Source organism: Zalophus californianus, chromosome 17, assembly GCF_009762305.2.
Source record: "Zalophus californianus isolate mZalCal1 chromosome 17, mZalCal1.pri.v2, whole genome shotgun sequence".
Taxonomy (NCBI): domain Eukaryota; kingdom Metazoa; phylum Chordata; class Mammalia; order Carnivora; family Otariidae; genus Zalophus; species Zalophus californianus.
Window position 1 is genome coordinate 55,165,618 of NC_045611.1, and position 21,297 is coordinate 55,186,914.

Consider the following 21,297-nt stretch of genomic DNA (forward strand, 5'->3'; position numbering starts at 1 on the left):
AGTTTGTTGAGCGACAGTACGAAGCTCCCACAGAGGCAGGGGACCTGAGAGGGTTGCCGTTTTGGCATTCAAATCTAGGGGTTTTTATAAGCTCTTTTGCAGAACTATCTTGAGCATCCTGAGAGTGGGCCCCTGGGGATTGGCCACTAAGGCGTGCCAATCAGGACTCTGATCATGCCCCTCTCTACCTATTGGGTTATTGTTCACATGTTGATGGTCTTTTGGGCTGACATCTGGAGACTAACTGCCTCGACTTGAGATAGTGATCCATATTTTACAGTTAATTGTTTTGTTTCGGGATGTTTTGCAAAAGTTACTTCTACAGGGGCTGCTAAACAGGTTGCTATCCTGGCCTTGTCTAAGCTGTCAAACAGGATGCTAGTGCGGTTTTGTCTTAGTTGTCCTGGCTCCCTGTTTTCTTGTTGGGGACCCTGGTCCTGACTACCTAAGTGTCCAATTAACTCCTAACAGCATGGTGAGATAAATATCAGATAAAAAAAGAATTTAAAGAAAAAGCAGTTTGCAATTATTTGAATAAGAATTATTTTAATGTTCCTGAATGTGCAATTATCCAATATTATTTGATGGAAAAATATTAATCTGACAACATATACACATAAATATACAATGGTCTCCCCTTAGCCACAGTAGATACGTTCCAAGACCCCCAGTGGATGCTTGAAACTGCAGAGAGTACTGAACCCTATACGTTGTTTTTTCCATACATACATGTGTATGATAAAGTTTAACTTATGAATCAGGCATGGTAAGAGATTAACAACAATAAATAATAATAAAATAATTGGAACAATATACTGTAATAAAAGTATGAATGTGGTCCCTCTCTCTCTCTCCCTCTCTCAAAATATCTTATTGTGCTGTACTCACCCTTCTGATGATGATGATGTGAGATGATAAAAATGCCTATGTGATGAGATGAAGTGTGATGAATATGGTAGGCTTGTGACGTAGCCCTCAGCTGCTATGGACCTTCTGACAACAAATCAGAAGGAGGATTGTCTGCTCATGGGCTGCAGTTGACTGCAGGGAACCCACTGCAGAGAGCGAGACTTTGGGTAAGGAGGAACTACTATACATTAACCTGATGAATACACCACATTTCATTTATAATTGGTATTGATGTTTTTTATTTAGTAGCAGGAGCTCAGTTTGTCTTGTTTACCCCTCTCGTGAATATTTCATAAATGTGCTTATACATTGAAAGGGGCTAATAAACAACCATTGTGAATATGCATATAACTTACATATTCATTAAACGTTTAGGGGATTTTGTTTCCTTATCCAGGCAGAGCAGAGGGTGGACATTCTGGGGTCATGGCTCATGAGGATGTAGGGGATGACAGTAGGAAAACATGCAGCGAGGAGTGTGGAAGCGTTCCTCCGCCACAGACGGGGGTTGTTAATAACTGACAAACAAACGTGGAAGATAGAGGACAGTGTCCATAAAGAAAGAAGCAAAGCAGGACAAAGATGCTTTGGGTGGCTGTGGTCTCAGGGGAGGATCTCGGGGAGACAGTGTTCCATGAATGTACTGAACTCACTGCCTGTGCCCGTGCGGGATGAAAACCTGGACCGGGCCATGAGCCCCAAGCAGGAACCATCATGGAATAATAGCAATGGCACATAGAGTGACTCTGTGATTTTGCTGTAATATACCGCATTACAGTAGTCATGATCTGCTTTCCTTATGATGTTTGTGCTATTCCTTTTGTCAGTCACATGAAAAGGAACCAAAATACTTTGCATTATAGTCAAGATCCAGCAGAGGATGTCGGTGGTGCCCAGGTACTTGGGAGCTTTTATTTTAAGCCCTGCCCACCTGGAGTCCCCAGGATTGAGCACGATCACCTGGAAGACACTCAAGAGGCAGGTGGTTCCAACGGCCACATTCCTGCCCGCTCTGTGAACATAGAAAACGAGTGCATCCAAAATCATCAAGGGAATGGTTCAACCCCAAAGCGGCCATTGTCTGAGGAATTCCTTTAGAAAAAATAAGAGTTTGGCTACAGTCAGGTGTCTGAGAATCAAATCTGTGGACCTAAGCTTGTGTCCTGTCAGATAAAGGAAGCGATAATGATAAAAAACGGAGAAATTCCCCAGAATTCCAACTATAGTTTGCAATAAAAAGGTCATTTCCAACACCGAATCCCTGGTGGTCATTCTGTAAAATCCCAGGGAGTGAAATTCTTCTGAGCCAGATGCCTGCATGGGAACATGGGGCGTGAGGTACATGCGTCATGTTGGCTAAAATCCGATGTTCTCCACTTACTGTAGTTCCCATTTCGAAACAATTCTTTAGAATATTTGCTTTAAACAAGTTTCCAAGGGCTGAATTTGTAACACTTAAAGAGCTTTTTACATAATCTAGATCATTGCTATAAAGGCCGTGTAGGTAGTACATCCTGTATTCTTCATAAATAGATGAGAGTCAGTATTAGTATTTTCATGGGAAAGATAAGGGGCACTGAGGCAGAGAAAGTTCAGTGATTTGTCAAATTCAAGTTGTTTTTGTGGGAATAGGGAGATTTGAACCCGACTGGTCTGGCATGATGGCAATGCATTTAAACACAATGCTGTTCTAACAAAGCTAGTTAGATGTATTCTTCAAAATACAGGTGCGTATTAGGACATTCTCAGACCTTGTAATCTTATTTTAGATAAGTAGTGGTTATTTTTTCCTAACAATCTTTCATTTGTTTAAAGATTTATTGTATTGACCACTTACAATAATGAATTAATATTTAAATATCTCCATAAAATGTAGACCCTCGGATTATAGTAAAATTCTAAGGACCTGTTCCATGACAAATTGTGTTTAAGGAGTCCACTATTAGCTTTATAGCGTATTGGCAACTGACCCACTATTTTGCTTTTATGACACCTACCATAGGAACCACTGAATTCCAGTGTCGTGCCCTAAACTGTGAGACTTGAAATGCCAATATGTGGTAAGTTGGTGTAGAACAGCAACTCAATATTACTAATCTCAAATCTTAAGCTCATCTGTTTAACATCACTTAAGAAAAAGTATGAGCAATAAGATTTGTGAAAAAATCAAAATATAAGACATATACAAAATAATTTCTAAGCTTGAAAGACTGTATTTTACAAGTTGAAATTGTAGAGTTAAAAAGAGATTGTAGAGTTTGGTGCTAATACGAAAACAGTTTTAAGCCAGAGAATACATCACAAGATCTTTGCTGGCTAATAGTTGCTCTCCGAAACCCATTTTTTTTTTTAAGATTTTATTTATTTATTCGAGAGAGAGAGAGAATGAGAGATAGAGAGCACGAGAGGGAAGAGGGTCAGAGGGAGAAGCAGACTCCCCGCTGAGCAGGGAGCCCGATGCGGGACTCGATCCCGGGACTCCAGGATCATGACCTGAGCCGAAGGCAGTCGCTTAACCAACTGAGCCACCCAGGCGCCCCCGAAACCCATTTTGTAATGTTACCATGTTCTTAATTGCTTCCCCCTTAATTTGAAGACGGAAAACAGCCTCCCCGGAATCGATAGACCAAGAACACCATCAGGAGGAAACAGCTATTGTCTCCATAAGCTCTTCAGACACCCAGAATTAGAGAAATCATTTCCATTCCAGCAATTGCCATTTGGATGTACTGTTTCCGCACAGGTTTAGAGGATCCCTGTGGATTTATCCTAATCCTTATTACAGGCATGGAGGTATTACAGTCACACTGATACTAGTCCCGAAAATGCAGTCTAATTCCTGGAAGACAGGCTGATTGATTTTAGTCGGACAGTCCTTAAGCCCTTCAAAGTCAGGTGTCCTTATCACTTGGATTAAACACCAACAGTCACTGTCAGTTAGAGTTACATGAAGTCGTATCAGGAGCCATCAGGGGTTGATGTAGGTCTAGAAAGCCATCTCCCCTCACTAACTCAGCTCGTGCCTCCGAATTATTCCTCCTTCCCATGTGGCTTTGGCACTGGACCAGAAGAATCTCTTTTTCTGACATAATCACTTTCCAAGACTCCTGCTACCTCCCTGCACTTGCGGACTCTGCCTCTCGGATTGAAATAGAAAATACTCACTTGACTCCCTCCAGCTGCTGGGATGGTGGGCTCAGTGTGCTGGTTACGACCGGCAGTGTTGGTGTGACAGGGAGGGAGCCTTCTAGACCATGGGATACGGGCTTGCAGTTCTGTGACCTCACCTCCCTGCAGAATTACCTTTTCGCCGGTGGCCACAGTGAAAGCACAGGCTTGGGGAACTGAGAATATTTGTGAAAAACTTTTTTTTTTTCCCCTCTCCCAGCCGCTGGTTACCAAAAACAACAGGTTTGATAGGTTTCTAGTCATTATCTCCTTGATCTGTGAAGGCAGACAGGGTTTCACAGCGAGGGAGCAAATACTGAGGTCAGACACGTGTGGGACCAGCAGTGAGGCTTAGGTGTCTCACTGGATTCTCTACTCCCCTGAGAAGTTGCTCATCCCGAAAGTGAGCCTGAACTAATTTTCAGACCACTGCTCTGTTTTATCATTTAAGCGGTAAGTTGAGAATGTAAACCAGACAGCGTGCCTTAGAAGGATTTTTTAAAGCAACGTGGTTTTAATTTTTTTATTTTTATTTTTTAAAAGATTTTATTTATTTATTTGACAGAGACACAGCGAGAGAGGGAACACAAGCAGGGGGGATGTGAGAGGGAGAAACAGGCTTCCCGCCGAGCAGGGAGCCCGATGCGGGGCTCGGTCCCAGGACCCTGGGATCATGACCTGAGCCGAAGGCAGACACTTAATGACTGAACCACCCAGGCGCCCAACGATGTGGTTTTTAAGAAGAACACAATGACCTTTATATTCGAAAACACTGGATTTTTTTTCAGAAGTCAGTGTCAATTAATTTGGTAGTTTAGGTGATATGGGAGTTTTCTTCTTCCATAGAAGGAGTCTAATAAAATTTCTAATAAGTCTAAACAGAACAATATCCCTGGAGAGACTCTTAGAGATTTACAGGTGTCTGTTACAGAGGAAAGCACTAAGATCAGAGGGTTAATCAGACTGATTGTACAATTCTCTTAACTGTGAAATAAGTTGATAGTATCTCAATTCAAGACCACTGAATGGTAACAGGAACCTCCACACTTAATTAATCCTTTGCTTTCTTTTCCCTAAGAAACAAATCCATTATTTGACACTATTCCACTAGCCAATTTCCCCAATTTACAAATCGGGGATTAGAGTCATAATGATGACAGCCCCTATACACCCAAGCCCTTTCACAGATTTACAACTGTAAATTGGCCCACATGCATATCAACACACTCAAATGTACACCTACATTCCTTTTTTTAAATTTATTTATGGGGCACCTGGGTGGCTCAGTTGGTTAAGCGTCTGCCTTCAGCTCAGGTCACGATGCCAGGTCCTGGGATCGAGCCCCACATCGGGCTCCTTGCTCCATGGGGAGCCTGCTTCTCCCTCTCCCTCTGCCTGCAGCTCCCCCTGCTTGTGCTCTCTCTCTCTCTCTCTGACAAATAAAATCTTTTAAAAAAAACTTTAATTTTTATTTATTTATTTTAGAGAGAGAGAGCATGAGTGGGAGGGGCGGAGGGAGAGAGAATCCCAAGCGGACTCCGCGCTGAGCAGAGAGGCCAGTGTGGGGCTTGATCTCACAACCCAGAGATCACCACCTGAATCGAAACCAAGAGTTTTTGCTTAACCAACGGCGCCACCCAGGCGCCCCTCTGCTTACACTCTTAAACACATTCACACTCATATGCGCTTTCTGTGACAAACTCACTATCAGCCACAGTCACATTCCTATACGCTAGGACACTCACACAATCCTAAGAAGCCCCAGCAAATCTTAATAACAGTTTCACATGTGGAAGGACAGTGGTATCTCCAGAACTCTAGATACCTGAAAGGGGGGCACATTTTGCCCATTTTACATCCTTCCATCCCTGTGATACTATTTACAAAACATGATATTTCAAAGATGCTGTGTTAATGGCCACTTCAGGTCGAGACACATTGTGGTAAAGTTGGGGTGTTGGGGATATGCTGCTCTGTGTGTGACAGAGAACAAGAATGTGTGATAAAGTGACCTACAATGAGGACATGGGATGGGAATATAGATGCGGTGCAGAGAGCATGGGAATGTGGGGAGACAGACTTTGAAGAACGGAGGAAAGAGGTTAAAAAGACACAGGAGTGTTCAAGTCACAGAGTGGTTAAAGTGTGGGTTTCAGTATGTAAGAGACAGTGTGCAAGGAGGGTGAGGGTAGGAAGATACTGTGTGCTGGGTAGATAAGTGGTTGGGGAGTCATGGGAAAGAAGGGGTTAATGGGGATGGCAGGTAATGGGAGCAGGTGGTTAAGGAGCAAGAGTGGGTAAAAGGTACACGGGACTTTACCTCTTTGAGAGGCTAAAGAATACGATGGTTAGGGGGCGCCTGGGTCGCTCAGTTGGCCGCCTAACTGCCTTTAGCTCAGGTCATGATCCCCGGGTCCTGGGACCGAGCCCCGCATCAGACTCTCTGCTCAGCGGGGAGCCTGCTTCTCCCTCTCCCTCTGCCTGCCACTCCCCCTGCTTGTGCTCACTCTGTCTCAAATAAATAAATAAAATCTTTAAAAAAAATTTTAAAAAAATACGATGGTCGAAGGGGCATCATAAGTATGGCATGCGGGTCCTGGGGCTGGTTAGTGAGCCTAAGCAGGGGTGAAGAGTAGATGGGGAGGTGGAACTGGGGAGCAGTGGTAATGAAGAGCACAGGGAGGCAAAATGAGGGAAGGGTGATGAAGGGAGCTTTGGAGGACACGGCCCATAACGCCCGAAACGGTTCAGGGAAAGGGGCGGGGATTTCAGGGTTGAGATGGTATGTGAGGCTGATGGGAAAGAGAAGGAAGCCCCGTGATTGGGGGCTGGAGTGCTGGGGTCCAGGAGCGCCAAGTTCAGTGGAAACAGACTGGGCTGTCCGGAACGGGAGGGCTGATTTATGTCTCGGGAAAGGCAGCCCTGGGAAGGACAACGGATGTAGAAGAGAGCTTGCCTGTGGTTTCTTTCTCTCTTTTCAAAAGATTTGTTTGTTTGAGAGAGAGAGAGCGTGCACACCCACAGGAGCACGGAGAGGGGCAGGGGGGGAGAGAGAGAGACACAGAGAGAGAGAGATTCCTCAAGCAGACTCCCTGCTGAGCTTGGAGCCCGAGGTGGGGCTCTATCCCAGGATCCTGAGACCATGACCTGAGCCGAAATCAAGAGTTGGCTGCTCAACTGACTGGAGCCACCCAGGTAGCCCTTGTCTGTGGTTTTCTGGAATTGCAGTGGAGTAGGAGTTGAAGTGTACGATATAGGAGTTTTGGGGTTTTTTTAAGGATTTTTTTTAAGATTTTTAAAAATTTAGAGAGAGTGTGGACAAGCAGCGGGAGGGGCAGAGGGGCTGAGCAGGGAGCCTGATGTAGGACTCAATCCTAGGATCCTGAGATCATGACCTGAACTGAAGGCAGATGCTTAACTGACTGAGCCACCCAGGTGCCCTTTTTTTAAAAGATTTTTTTTTTTTTTTTGAGAGAGAGAGAGAGATAATATAGGAGTTGTGAAGGTTGAATGGTGGTAGGGTCTTACAGAGTTTTAGGTGATGGTAAAGGTCAAGCAAGAGGGAGTATGGAAAGGAAAAGGGAGGGGAAGGGTGGAGCCTGGGGTGATGGAGGTCATGGGGGGACAGATTGGATGTCATTAATTCATTCCCCATTCATTAATTCCTTCCCCCATTCATTAATTCCTTCATTTACATTTGGCTCACACCTTAATCTTGGAAAGATTCTAACTTCAATTCACAAGGCAAAAAAACTTAGGCATAAAATCGAATATGTAGCGGAGAACTGCATGTAGGATTTGGGGTGTACTGCATATGCCACAGCCATCTTGTTCTTTTAAGATGTGAGGCAAAGGGTGTGACCCTTCATGCAGGTTGGGCAGGAGGGCCTTTGACAGGTATCCAGTACTCAGTGATGAAAAGTGGTGCCAGAATGTCCCTTATCTGGCTTTACCTATGTCTTGAAGACCTTTAGTACCTCAGATTTAACAATGAAGATCCCTTTGCTCCAGTATTGCTGAGGTATAATATGTGTTTTATTAAAATGTGAAACAGAGCAAGGCAAAATTTGAGTTTCTAAGTATTCTTTTTCCTTTGTTTTTTTTTTACCCTTATTAAAAACGATCTGAAGAGGAAAAGTTGTACTATTTTGTAGATATACTGAAATTTATTTTAAAAGTATGTTTTCATTGAGAAAAGTCAGTGGTCTCATATCGTGGCAGATATATCTCTACCCACTATTGTTAAAGTGAGTTTTATGTTGTGTTGCTTTGCAAGAGGGACTTTGCAGGTGTCATTAAGGTTATGCATGGAGGTAATAAAGCGACCTTAAGATAGGGATTATCTGAGCGGGCCCATTGTAACCACACGAGGCCTTAGACCAAGAAGTAAGTTAGAGATGGGAGGCCTGAGGGTTTCTTCCCATGCTGTGGTTGTCTTTGGAGACAGGTGATTAGGGGCACATGGAAACCATGAGGATGAAATGATTTCTGCCAATAACTGAAGAATCCTGGAACCAGAATTCTTCTCTGGTGTCAGAGAGAAGAGCCATGCCATCTGCTTTTTGATTTGTGAGGTCCTAAGCAGAATACCCAACCAAGCCTGCTAGACTTCTGACTTAGGAATTGTGAGACTATACATGGTGTTGTATGAACTGCTAAGTATATGACAGTTTGTTATGTCGGAAATACAAAAGGAATCCAGGCATACCTGTTTTGTTATACTTCACTTCATTGGGCTTCACAGATACTGCATTTTTTTTTTTTTTTTGCAAATTGAAGGTTTGTGGTGACCTGCATTGAGCAAGTCTACTGGAGCCATTTTTCTAACAGTACCTGCTCACTTTGTGTCTCTGTGTCACATTTTGGTAATTCTCACAATGGTTTAAGCTTTTTCATTATTATATTTGTGATGGTGATCAGTGATCTTTGATGTTACTATTGTAATTGTTTTGGGGCACCACAAAGCACACCCATATAAGATGGCAAACTTAATCGATAAATGTGTGTGTTCAGAGTGCTCCACCAGGCAGCTGTTCTTCCATCTCTCTCCCTCTCCCCCGACCTCCTCATTCCCTGAGACACAAAATAATTGAGATTAGGCCATTCAATAACCCTATGATGGACTCCAAGTGTTGAAGTGAAAGGAAGAGTCACATGGCTCTTGCTTTGAATCAGAAGCTAGACATGATTAAGTTTAGTGAAGAAAGCATGTCAAAAGTTGATAGGCCCAAAGCTAGGTCTGTTGTACCACTTAGCCAAGATGTGAATGCAAAGTTAAAGTTCTTGCAGGAAGTTAAAAGTGCTAGTCCAGTGAACGCATGAATAAGAAAGCAAAAGAGCCTATGCTGATATGGAAGAAGCTGTAGTGGTCTGAACAGGAGATCAAACCAGCCAGAACATCCCCTTAAGCCGAAGCCTAATCCAGAGCAACGCCCTAACTCCCTTCAATTCTGTGAAGGCCAAGAGAGGTGTGGAGGCTGCAGAAGACCAGTTTGAAGCTCGCAGAGGTTAGTTCAAGAGGTTTAAGGAAAGAAGCCTCAAGAACACAGGTCTGAGTCAGAGCGCATGCCCTCCTAAGACCAGAATCTGTAGTACAAAACTAGGCTTTCCACCAACCCCATACTGCCCCCTGCATGGGTGCTTGATAGTTCCTCCCCTGCTTTAATTCTCTTCCTTCCCATGGATGGATGTATGGATAGGTGTAGATAGGTAGGATCCTATGATCCATGATTGGTGGGTGCCCAAGGGTAGATGTGCATAACTTGAATCCAGTGCTGCCTTTAAATCACCTGTCTGAAATCCAGCATCAAGGAACTGGACAACTGGAACCAGCCTGCATGGTATAAATGAATAGGGCTCCCCACAGATTCTACTCCAAATTGGCCCCTCACAAATGGCCCCAGAGTTCCTGGTGCTCCCAGCATTACTGTAGGGTCACAACCTCATGAGCTTCCCAGGAGAAATCTGAAACTGGCTGTCCACAGAGGGCAAAGAGACACCGAAGAAAGTGGCAGTCCACTCCAGTTTGGTAGGTGGCAGGTTTAATAGGCAAAGGAACTTAAGAGGCTTGTCTTGGGTGGCTGTGAGATGAGTAGATCTCCATACCCACCTGCCAGAATCTGAGAAGTTTATAGAGCGGTTTTAGTGGGATTTAATCACATGCACTGCATAGATGGTCTCAACAACACCTTACTCTATGTCTTTGGAACAGTTCCCACCGGGAACTGTGGGCAGAGTGTACATTCCAAGGACAGGGGAGGGAGTGAGCAGCCTCCCATTGCCTGGGGACAGCTTCCAAGTCAAGCGGTGGTCACATCCTCTTGATGACCTCTTCCACCAGAAACACAAAGTTCAGCCCAGAACTCAGATTCCCTCGAATCTTTACCCCAAGAATGGGTCCTCTGCCTGCCTAGGGTCTGCAGAAACTAACAGAAGGAAGAAGGATCTTAAATTTTACCTTATTTGGTAGCAAAGTAATTAGGTTGTCAGTTTCATGGGCGGCCGCGGAACATCCAAGAATCCTGAGTCTGCAACAAAAGACCTAATGTCGCAAGAGCTTCACCTCTGCTTTTGCTTCCCCTGCCTTGCCCCCAAACCAGGGTGTGGAGGGGATTGCAAACAGCCCCAGGGGATTCTGTACGCGTTGTAGATTTGCATCATAGGTGAGGACCCACAAACTTAAACCCCAGTGTTTTGGGGCGCCTAGGTGGCTCAGTCGTTAAGCGTCTGCCTTCAGCTCAGGTCATGATCCCAGGGTCCTGGGATCCAGCCCCGCATCGGGCTCCCTGCTCTGCGGGAAGCCTGCTTCTCCCTCTCCCACTCCCCCTGCTTGTGTTCCTCTCTCACTGTCTCTCTCTCTGTGTCAAATAAATAAAATCTTAAAAAAAAAAAAAAAAGCCTTTTGGAAAATATTTCACCCAAAGGTATACATACATATCCCACAAAGAGAAAAGAATTTACATGTGAGTGTTATCCTAATTGCCCAAAATGAGAACCACTCACGTGAATGACAACAGAGGAATGATTAATTCTTTGAGGGCGCCTGGGTGGCTCAGTTGGTTAAGCGACTGCCTTCGGCTCAGGTCATGATCCTGGAGTCCCAGGATCGAGTCCCGCATCGGGCTCCCTGCTCAGTGGGGAGTCTGCTTCTCCCTCTGACCCTCTTCCCTCTCATGCTCTCTGTCTCTCATTCTCCCCCTCTCAAATAAATAAAATCTTTAAAAAAAATTCTTTGATAGTCAATATAGATAGATTGACAAGCAACACATGGAATAATAAAAATAAAAAGTGAATGCTGTATTCTTTCATTTATGTAAAATTAAAAACAGCCTGAAAATTTTCTATGCTCTTAGATGTCAGAATATTGGTTACTTAGTGGAAGTACTGAAACTTTAGGGGGGAAAGTATGGTTTCTGTGGAATGCTACCAATCTTCTACATCTATGCATTTTTTTAAAAAGCTAGGTGTTCAATAGAGGTATATTTGGTTTGTGAAATTTCATTGAGCTGTGAGTTTATGACCTGTGCATATGATGTCAACACTTTAAAAAATACAGATCAATAAGAAAATGTGCTGGGAGAGCTTGTTTTATTGTTGGGTTGCCATCATACTGTCCAGTGATTTAATCTATTAAATAACTATACTCTGATTAGGTTTATTTTTTTTTAAAGATTTTATTTATTTGAGAGAGAGAGAATGAGAGAGAGAGAGAAAAAGCACATGAGATGGGGTGAGGATCCAGGGCAGAAGCAGACTCCCCGCCGAGCAGGGAGCCCGATGTGGGACTCGATCCCGGGACTCCAGGGTCATGACCTGAGCCGAAGGCAGTGGCTCAACCAACTGAGCCACCCAGGCGCCCTCTGATTAGTTTTTAACAGTAAAAAAAAAAATATGGAACACTTCATGAATTTGCATGTCATCCTGGCGCATGGTCATGCTAATCTTCTCCATACTGTTCCAGTTTTACTATATGTGCTGCCGAAGTGAGCACAGTATGCTATAATTTCTAAGTTAAAAATTAAATATACTGGGGCACCTGGGTGGCTCAGTCGTTAAGCGTCTGCCTTCAGCTCAGGTCATGATCCCAGGACCCTGGGATCGAGCCCCGCATCGGGCTCCCTGCTCCCGGGAAGCTTGCTTCTCCCTCTCCCACTCCCCCTGCTTGTGTTGCTGCTCTCGCTGTGTGTCTCTCTGTCAAATAAATAAAATCTTAAAAAAAAAATTATACTGAATGTACAACCACCAATTTGAAAGGGGTAACAGAATTATTTCCAAAATAAAAAAGAAAGTTATGATAGAAAGAGAATGTGTAACTGGTATAATGAAGACCACAATATAAATTGATAATTATAATCCAGAACACAACCATTAGTGGACTCAATACAGACACACTACTCTTGCTAATGTTAAACATATTTTACTATTTTCAGTTGGGTATTTCTTCAAGAGATATAGCCAAAATATAAGGATTAAAATAGAAAAAAGAAAAATTCATTCCATGTAGTTTAACTAATTGATTATACAACTTCTAAAAGAAAGAAGTAAAATACAGCTATTTTTTAATTTAATTTTTATTTTATTTGTTAAATTTTTACTTATTTAATTTTAAAGATTTTATTTATTGAGAAAGAAGGAGAGAGCATGCACGAGCGTGGGGAGCAGCAGAGGGAGACAGAGATAGAGAATCCCAAGCTGACTCCACACTGAGCACTGAACCCCACTCAGGGGATCCCACGACCCCAAGATCATGACCTGAGCCGAAATCAAGTCAGTCTCTTAACTGACTGAGCCACCCAGGTGCCCCTCTTTATTTATTTAAGTAGGCTCCACACCCAATGTAGGAATCAAACTCACAATCCTGAGATTAATAGTCACATGCTCTACCAACTGACCCAGCAAGGCACCCCTCTAGTTATTTTAAATAGTTGATATGATCAAAGTTAACTTAGAAAGAATAAGAAAACATAACAAGAACTTGTGGAATCCATTCCTAAAAATACATCTACTTTTATATTAGACTTAAAGACTACTTCTAAATCAGTAAAAAAAAAAAAATTACTATATTCATTTGGATATTTTTCTAAGATACCTAAAATATAAGGAGTCACATAGAAAAATGAAAAATATATTCCATGTAAATTTATACCAACAACTAGCATCTAGATATACATATCAAATAAAATAGAATTTAATGTTAAAGCAGTTTGCTATTATTTTTTATTAATTTACAATTTTCCAATGTTATGGATAAAAAACATAATTTGATCTTAAATTTATACTTACGTGCATATATAAACAATCATGAACAGGTGTGTATATGTATATAGATACACATTCAAATACAAATACACAGATGGGAATATGCACACACAAGCATACTATTTAGTGTCTAATATATTGTAAATATTTTTAGGTGTATTATGAGCTTGAAATGTGTTTCTCTATTTCTTTGACAGAACATTTAATATACATCCATCAGGTGAAACAAATTCTTTGTCTCTAATATTTAAAACCTCAAGTCTTCATGTCAGTTTTATGATATACATATAGTATAAACCAATATTAAAATAATTTGTAAAATTGTAGAAATGTCCATTTTCTTCCTTTGAATAGCCACAGGCCAAAAATTACATGTCAATCAATGGATTCATGGTTTACCCCTCCAAATGACCATTCTCCCATTGCTTCTTGAGTAATGACACACAGCACCCTAACCTTATTCCTTATCTTTGAGTCATAGGATGGCACCTTGGACCTATTTCTGCCACCATGTCCAACTGGCATCTTCACATTATAGAAAAACCCTACCTTATACAGATTCCCAAATCCATACAATGTTTTCCCAAGTGGAATGCATACTTATTTATTTATTTATTTTTAAATTTTATTTTCTTTAAATTCAATTAATTAACATAGGTATTATTAGTTTCAGAGGTGGAGTTCAGTAATTCATCAGTTGCATATAACACCCAGTGCTCATTACATCGTATGCCTTCCTTAATGCCCATCACCCAGTTACCCCATCCCCCCACACACCTCTCCTCCAGCAATCCTCAGTTTGTTTCCTATAGTTAAGAGTCCCTTATGGTTTGTCTCCCTCTCTGATTTCATCTTACTTTATATTTCCCTCCCTTCCCTTATGATCCTCTGTTTTGTTTCTGAAATTCTACATATGAGTGAAATCATATAATTGTCTTTCTCTGATTGACTTACTTTGCTTAACATAATACCCTCTATCTAGTTCCATCCACATGGTTGCAAATGGTAAGTTCATTTTGTTTGATGGCTGAGTAGTATTCCATTGTGTATATATACCACATCTTCTTTATCCATTCATCTGTTGATGGACATCTGGGCTCTTTCCATAGTTCAGCTATTGTGGACGTTGCTGCTATAAACCCTGGGGTGCAGGTGCCCCTTTGGATCACTACGTTTGTATCCTTTGGGTAAATACCTAGTAGTGCAATTGCTGGGTCGTAGGGTAGCTCTACTTTTAATTTTTTTAATAAATTTTTCTTTTTTTTTAAAGATTTTATTTATTTGAGAGAGAGAATGATAGAGAGCACGAGAGGGAAGAGGGTCAGAGGGAGAAGCAGACTCCCTGCTGAGCAAGGAGCCCGATGTGGGACTCGATCCCGGGACTCCAGGATCATGACCTGAGCCGAAGGCAGTCGCTTAACCAACTGAGCCACCCAGGAGCCCTACTTTTAACTTTTTGAGGAACCTCCATACTGTTTTCCAGAGCGGCTGCACCAGCTTGCATTCCCACCAACAGTGTAGGAGGGTTCCCCTTTCTCCACAGCCTCACCATTTTTAATAAGCAACACTTTACACGATATCTTCTAAAAATCTGCAAAAAACTACTTTGTGGGGGCACCTGGGTGGCTCAGTTGGTTAAGCGTCTGCCTTTGGCTCAGGTTATGATCCCAGGGTCCTGGGATGGAGCCCCACATTGGGCTCCCTGCTCAGTGGGGAGTCTGCTTCTCCCTCTCCCTCTGCCCCTCCTCCCTGCTCATGCTCTCTTTCTCTCAAATAAAAAAATAAAATCTTAAAAAAAAACTACTTTGTAATCTCATTTGTCTGACTGCTGTTTCAATGGCCACGTTTTACATATACTCATCTCCCTTCCATAACATCTTATTTCAAATAACTGGGGTCTCTCTACGGATGTAATATAAAATCCATTACTTATCCCTCAATGACTGTACTCTCTGAAATTTAATTTACCCTCCAATTTCACTTACTGCTCTTCAGTTTTTGGTTTCTCGGAATGACCATCTCAACTGGTGCTCCTGTTGTACGGCACTCTTCCTACAATCCTATTAGCATTTAGTGTCTGAAAAATTTATTTTATCAGACTGAAAGTTGTATTCTTTTTGTTGTTGTTAAAGATTTTATTTATTTGTCGGAAAGAGAGAGATGGAGCACAAGCAGAGGGAGAGGCAGTCAGCAGGCAGAGGGAGAAGCAGACTCCCCACTGAGCAGGGAGCCCGGTGCGGGGCTTGATCCCAGGACCCCGAGATCATGACCTGAGCTGAAGGCAGACGCGTAACCGACTGAGCCACCCAGGTGTCCCTGAAAGCTCTATTCTTTTTTTTTTTTAAGATTTTATTTATTTATTTATTTATTTATTTATTTATTTATTTATTTATTTATTAGAGAAACAGCATGAGAAGGGAGAGGGTCAGAGGGAGAAGCAGGGTCCCCGCCGAGCTGGGAGCCTGACATGGGACTCGATCCCAGGACTCCGGGATCATGACCTGAGCTGAAGGCAGTTGCTTAACCAACTGAGCCACCCAGGCGCCCTGAAAGCTGTATTCTTAATGACTTCTTTATCGTCTGCAAATTGTTTCCAGAACCACTGTTGTAATCGCTCCGTGGAACCTGAACTCCTCCACTGCAAACATCATAAATTTCAATTCCATAAATATTAACATAGTTCCATTTCATTTACAGTTGCCATTCATGTTAACGTTTACTGAGGAGCAGAAGCTCAGTCATTCTTGTTAGTTTTGTCCTATGACAGTTTCATAGGTGTGCTTATACCCTGAAGGGGATTATAAATAAATAACCATTTGAATAAACACACAACGTACATATTTATGAGAAGCTTAAGTGATTTTGTGTTCCTTTGCAAGGAAAGCAGAGGGTGGACATTCTGGGGTCATGGCTCATGAGGATGTCGGGACTGACAGTAGGAAAGCACCCAGCGAGGAGTGTAGAAGCGTTCCTCGGCCACAGACGGGGGTTGTTAAACACAACCAGACAAACGTGGAAGAAAGAGAACAGTGTCCACGAGGAAACAAAGGTGCTCACCCCATGACAAGGATGCTCCGGACGGCTGTGGTCTCAGGGGAGGGTCTGGGGGAGACAGTGTTCCTGTGAATGTATAGGACCTGCTGCTTGTGCTGGTGCAGAATGAAAACTGTGGAGCCGCCGGCGCAGATCTTGAGCCCAAAACAGAAGCCATCACGGAAGAATACGGGTGCTACATACAGTGACTGTGTTACGTGGCCCCCACTTACGGAATAACAATAGCCATAATCACTTCTCCTCCTGGTGTTTGTGTTGTTCCTTTTGCCAGTCACAGACAAAATAACTGTAATATTTAGCACCATGTTCAGGACCCAGCAGAGGATGTTGGAGGCGACCAGGTACTTGGGCGCTTTCATTTTTAAGCCCCGCCCACCTGGAGCCTGTGGGACTGATTATAATCACCTGGAAGACCCTCAAGAGGCAGGTGGTTCCAGTGGCCACATCCCTGCCCACTCTGTGAACATAGAAAACAAGTTTGCATCCAAAATCACTAAGGAAATATTTCACCCCCAAAGTGGCCATCATTTGGGGGATTCCTTTAGAAAAAATAACTAAGAGATTGGCCACAATCAAGTGCTTGAGAAATACATCTGTGGACCTACCCCTGCATTCTGTTAAGTGAAGGAAGAGAGAATGGTAAAGAAGAGAGAAATTCCGCAGAATTCCAACTATTGTCTGTAATAGAAAGATGATTCCTATCGCCAAATCCCTGTCAGCCTTTCTGCCAGTTCCCAGGGAGTGATATTCATCCTCTGAGCCAGAGATTCCTGCATGGCAACATGAGATGTGAGCTCTATGTGTCATACCAGCTGGAATTCAATATTTTCTTCTTACGTTAGTTCCAGCTTAGAAATAATTACTTATAGTTATCATATTTTAACAGGTTTCCAAGTATTGACTGTTCAACATTAAGTGCTTTCTACAGAGCATGATTCATACTATACACGTGTGTGCACATCCTGGATTCTTCACAACTTCATGAGAGAGTCAGTACTAGCATTTTCATGAAAAAGATAAGGAACACTGAGGCAGAGAAAGGTAAATGATTTATCAAATTCAAACCATTTTGGTGGAAATGGGGAGATGTGAACCTGGCTGGGCTGGCATAACGGCAGTGCCTTTAAACATGATGCTGTTCTAACAAAGTTAGTTAGATGCATTCTTCAAACTACAGGTGTAGGGTCACCCGGGTGGCTCAGTTGGTTAAGCATCTGCCTTCAGCTGAAGTCATGATCCCAGGGTCCTGGGATTGAGTCCTGCATTGGGCTCCTTGCTCAGAGGAGAGCCTGCTTCTCCCTCTGCCTGCCATGCTCTCTCTTTCTCTCTGACAAATAAATGAAATCTTTAAAAATAAATAAATAAATGCCTTCAAAATACAGGTGTATATTTAGAAGTTTTTGTACTTTGTTATATTATTTTACACTTGGTATTTTATATTTTTGTAACAAGTTTCCATTTATGTGTAAGTGTTTATTGTATAGGCTAATACCGACTATGAAAAAGTTTTAAATATCTTCATAAAATCTAGATGTGCTGATTGTGGTATAATTGTATACGGACCTGCTCCGTGACAAATTATATTGAAAGAATGCACTGTTGGCTTTATATTGGATTGACCACAGAAACAGTAACTTGCCTTTATGTCAGCAAGATGATACCTATCACAAAAACCACTTAATACTCTATCATGCTCTGAACTATCGGTCTTGAAACACCAATATGTGATAAAGTACTATAGAGCAGAAATTCAGTATCTCTAATTTCAAGTCACAAACTAAAATTTTTTAGTAACATCACTTAAGAAAAAACATTGGTGGGGCGCCTGGGTGGCTCAGTCGGTTAAGCGTCTGCCTTTGGCTCAGGTCATGATCCCGGGGTCCTGGGATCGAACCCCATGGTGGCTCTCCTCCCTGAGAGAGGAGAGAGTTCTCTCTCTCTCTCAAATAAATAAAATCTTAAAAAAAAAAGATTGCTTTAAAAAAAAGAAAAAACACTGGCAATGAGGGAAGTTTTGTGAAACATGTTTAAATATGACACATATACGAAATGAAATCTCTAAGAAGTGAAAACTTGTATATTTTATAAATTGAAATTTAAGAGCTTGTGATTGATAGGAGAATATTTTTTTAAAGATTTTATTTATTTATTTGACATAGAGAGTGAGAGAGCACACAAGCAGGGGGAGCAGCAGAGGGAGAGGGAGAAGTAGACTCCCCACTGAGCGGAGAGCCTGACACAGGGCTCAATCCCAGGACCCCAGGATCATGACCTAAGCCAAAGGCAGATGCTTAACTGACTGAGTCACCCAGGCACCCTGATAAGAGAATATTTTTAAACCAGAGAATAGATCACAAGATACTTTTGTGTCTAACTGCCATCTGAAATCCATTCTGTAACATTGCCATTTTCTTTAAGTGCCCCTCCGCTAATTCAAAGATGGAAAATGGTCTTACCAGATCATGGATGTTTTCAACAGAAAAAAATTAATGCCTCCACTAATCATTTCACATACCCTGAGATAAAACATTTCTCTTCCAGTAATTGTCATTCTTATGCACTGCTTCTGCAAAAGATTAGATAATTCTGTAGATTTCTTCTAGCTTTTATTAATTATGGAGGTATTACAAGCACCTCTAATAATCCTGAAAATGTAGTCTATGCTGACCCACAGCTAGTAAGGTAGCCTGGTTGAAGATCTATTTTAGAACTATAGCCATTGCTTCACATGAAAAATCAGATTTCATTATCACTTGGATTAAACACCAACAGTCACTGTCAGTGAGGGTTATCCTAAATCACATCAGGAGCCATCAGGGATTGGTGAAGGTCTAGGACCCTGTCACTCTTTACTAGCTCAACTCAAGCCTCAAAATTATTCCTCCTTCCTGTGTGGCTTTGGCACTGGACCAGGTTGAAACCCAGAGAAATCATTATTTTTTTCCCCAATGTGAGCACTTACCAGACATCTAATAGCCCTCTTTGCTTGCAGACTCTGCCCCCATAGACTGAAATAGAAAATACTAGAGTCCCTCTGGTTGCCAGGATGGGGATCAGCATGCTGGTAACCACAGCTGGTATCCTGCGAGAGAGAGGTTAAGCTGCCAGAACACTAAATATGGTTTGTGGTTCTATGACCTCAACTCCTTGCAGAATTGCAATTTTCTCTTTACCTGTAGCTGCAGTGAGAGGACAGGCTTGGGGACCTGAGAATATTTGTGGAAAACTTTTTTCCCAGTTGTTAACTGCCAAAAACAATGACAAGTTTCTGGTTATCATCTCCAAAGAGACCTTTGCAAGTATTTGGACGGTTCTTTCTTTGCCTTGATCCCTGGAGGCAGACAGGGTCTCATAGGGAGGGGGGCAGAAAATATTGAGGCCTGACAACAGGTGGGACTGGCCTTGAAGCATGTGCGTCTCACTGTATTCTCTGTTCCCCTGAAGAGTTTTTCTACCCCAAATGAATTATTTCCTAGTCTTCAGACCAGTGGACTGCAGCATCATTTATGTTATGAGCAGAAATATAGAAACAAAGTAACTGACAAGATTTTCTAAGAAGTATAAATAAAAGGAAGAACATGATACCAATCTCTAATTTACATTAGAAACTAATGGACTTATTTGCACATCTCAATTACAATTAATTTGGAAGTGCAGGTGAATATGGGAGGTTTTTGCAAAATAGAGTTTACCAATATTCACCCTTCCTCCCACCCCTGTAGGTAATAGGAAATCTAACAGAATAATAACTGTAGAAATACACAAGTTTGGGATGTGTGGGTGGCTCAGTCAGTTAACTGTCTGACTCTTGATTTCAGCTCAGGTCATGATCTTCGGGTCATGGAATCGAGCCCCATGTCCGGCTCATGCTCGGTGTGGAGTCTGCTAGAGATTCTCTCTCTTCCTCTCCCTCTGCCCTTCCCCCGGCTTGTGTGCTATAAATAAATAAATTAAATAAATAAATAAAATCAATCTTTCAGAAATTAAAAAAAGAGAAATACACAAGTTTATGAGTCCCTCACCAATGAAAGCATGCTTTTTCAGGCCGGATGAGATAATTTAGCGAGGTGACTTTACAATTCCTTACCGAACAGATAAACAAATGTTACTTCCTTAATTCAAGAGCACTGAATGGTTATCTGGGTTTTCAGGCTTTATTTTTTAATTTTTAAAGATTTTTTTGCTCAATGTTTAGTACTGAGCCTGAGTGCTTTTGTAATTGGTTTCAAAAATATGAGTTCAAATTAATCCTTCTTTTTAAGATTTTATTTATTTATTTGACACAGAGAGAGACACAGCGAGAGAGGGAACACAAGCAGGGGGAGTGGGAGAGGGAGAAGCAGGCTCCTGGCTGAGCAGGGAGCCCGATGCGGGGCTCGATCCCAGGACCCTGGGATCATGACCTAAGCCGAAGGCAGATGCTTAACGACTGAGCCACCCAGGCGCCCCAATCCTTTTGTTTTTCTTTCATACAAATGCACAATTTGATCTAGCTCCACTACCCAGAGCCCCCAGTTTCCCAGTGCAAGATTAGAATCCTGATGGTGCTCAGTCTCTAGTCTATATGTGTTTTACAGCCTTATACACAGATGCCAATGCACACGTGTATTCATACACAAATACAGTCACACATGCTCACTTACACATATACAAACTCACACTTTCTGTAACAAACTCTCATCCAAAACTCACTATACAAGAACACACACACTATAGACACAGTGTGTCATGCACACTATGATACACACGAACTCACACAGCTCCCTTACATTCATAGTGTCACACTCACACCATCAACACAGACATTTGTATCTCAGAAAGGTGTTCACATGTGTAAGAATCATGCTATGTCCAGACTTCTGGAGGTACAGAAAGGGGGCCCCTTTTTACTGTTTTTACTCTTTCTAT

At 42.2% G+C, this 21,297-nt stretch overlaps 1 non-coding gene and 2 pseudogenes across 1 annotated transcript; all 3 read right to left on the reverse strand.

Annotated features, from left to right (window-relative positions):
• Positions 1-1,272: 1,272 nt before the first annotated feature.
• Positions 1,273-2,181, reverse strand: LOC113935856 (annotated as a pseudogene).
• Positions 2,182-11,961: 9,780 nt separating this feature from the next.
• LOC113936819 lies at positions 11,962-12,067 on the reverse strand. The gene has a single exon (XR_003524381.1). It is a non-coding gene; the product is annotated as a U6 spliceosomal RNA (small nuclear RNA).
• A 4,109-nt stretch (positions 12,068-16,176) lies between these two features.
• Positions 16,177-17,196, reverse strand: LOC113936208 (annotated as a pseudogene).
• Between the last annotated feature and the right edge of the window lie 4,101 nt (positions 17,197-21,297).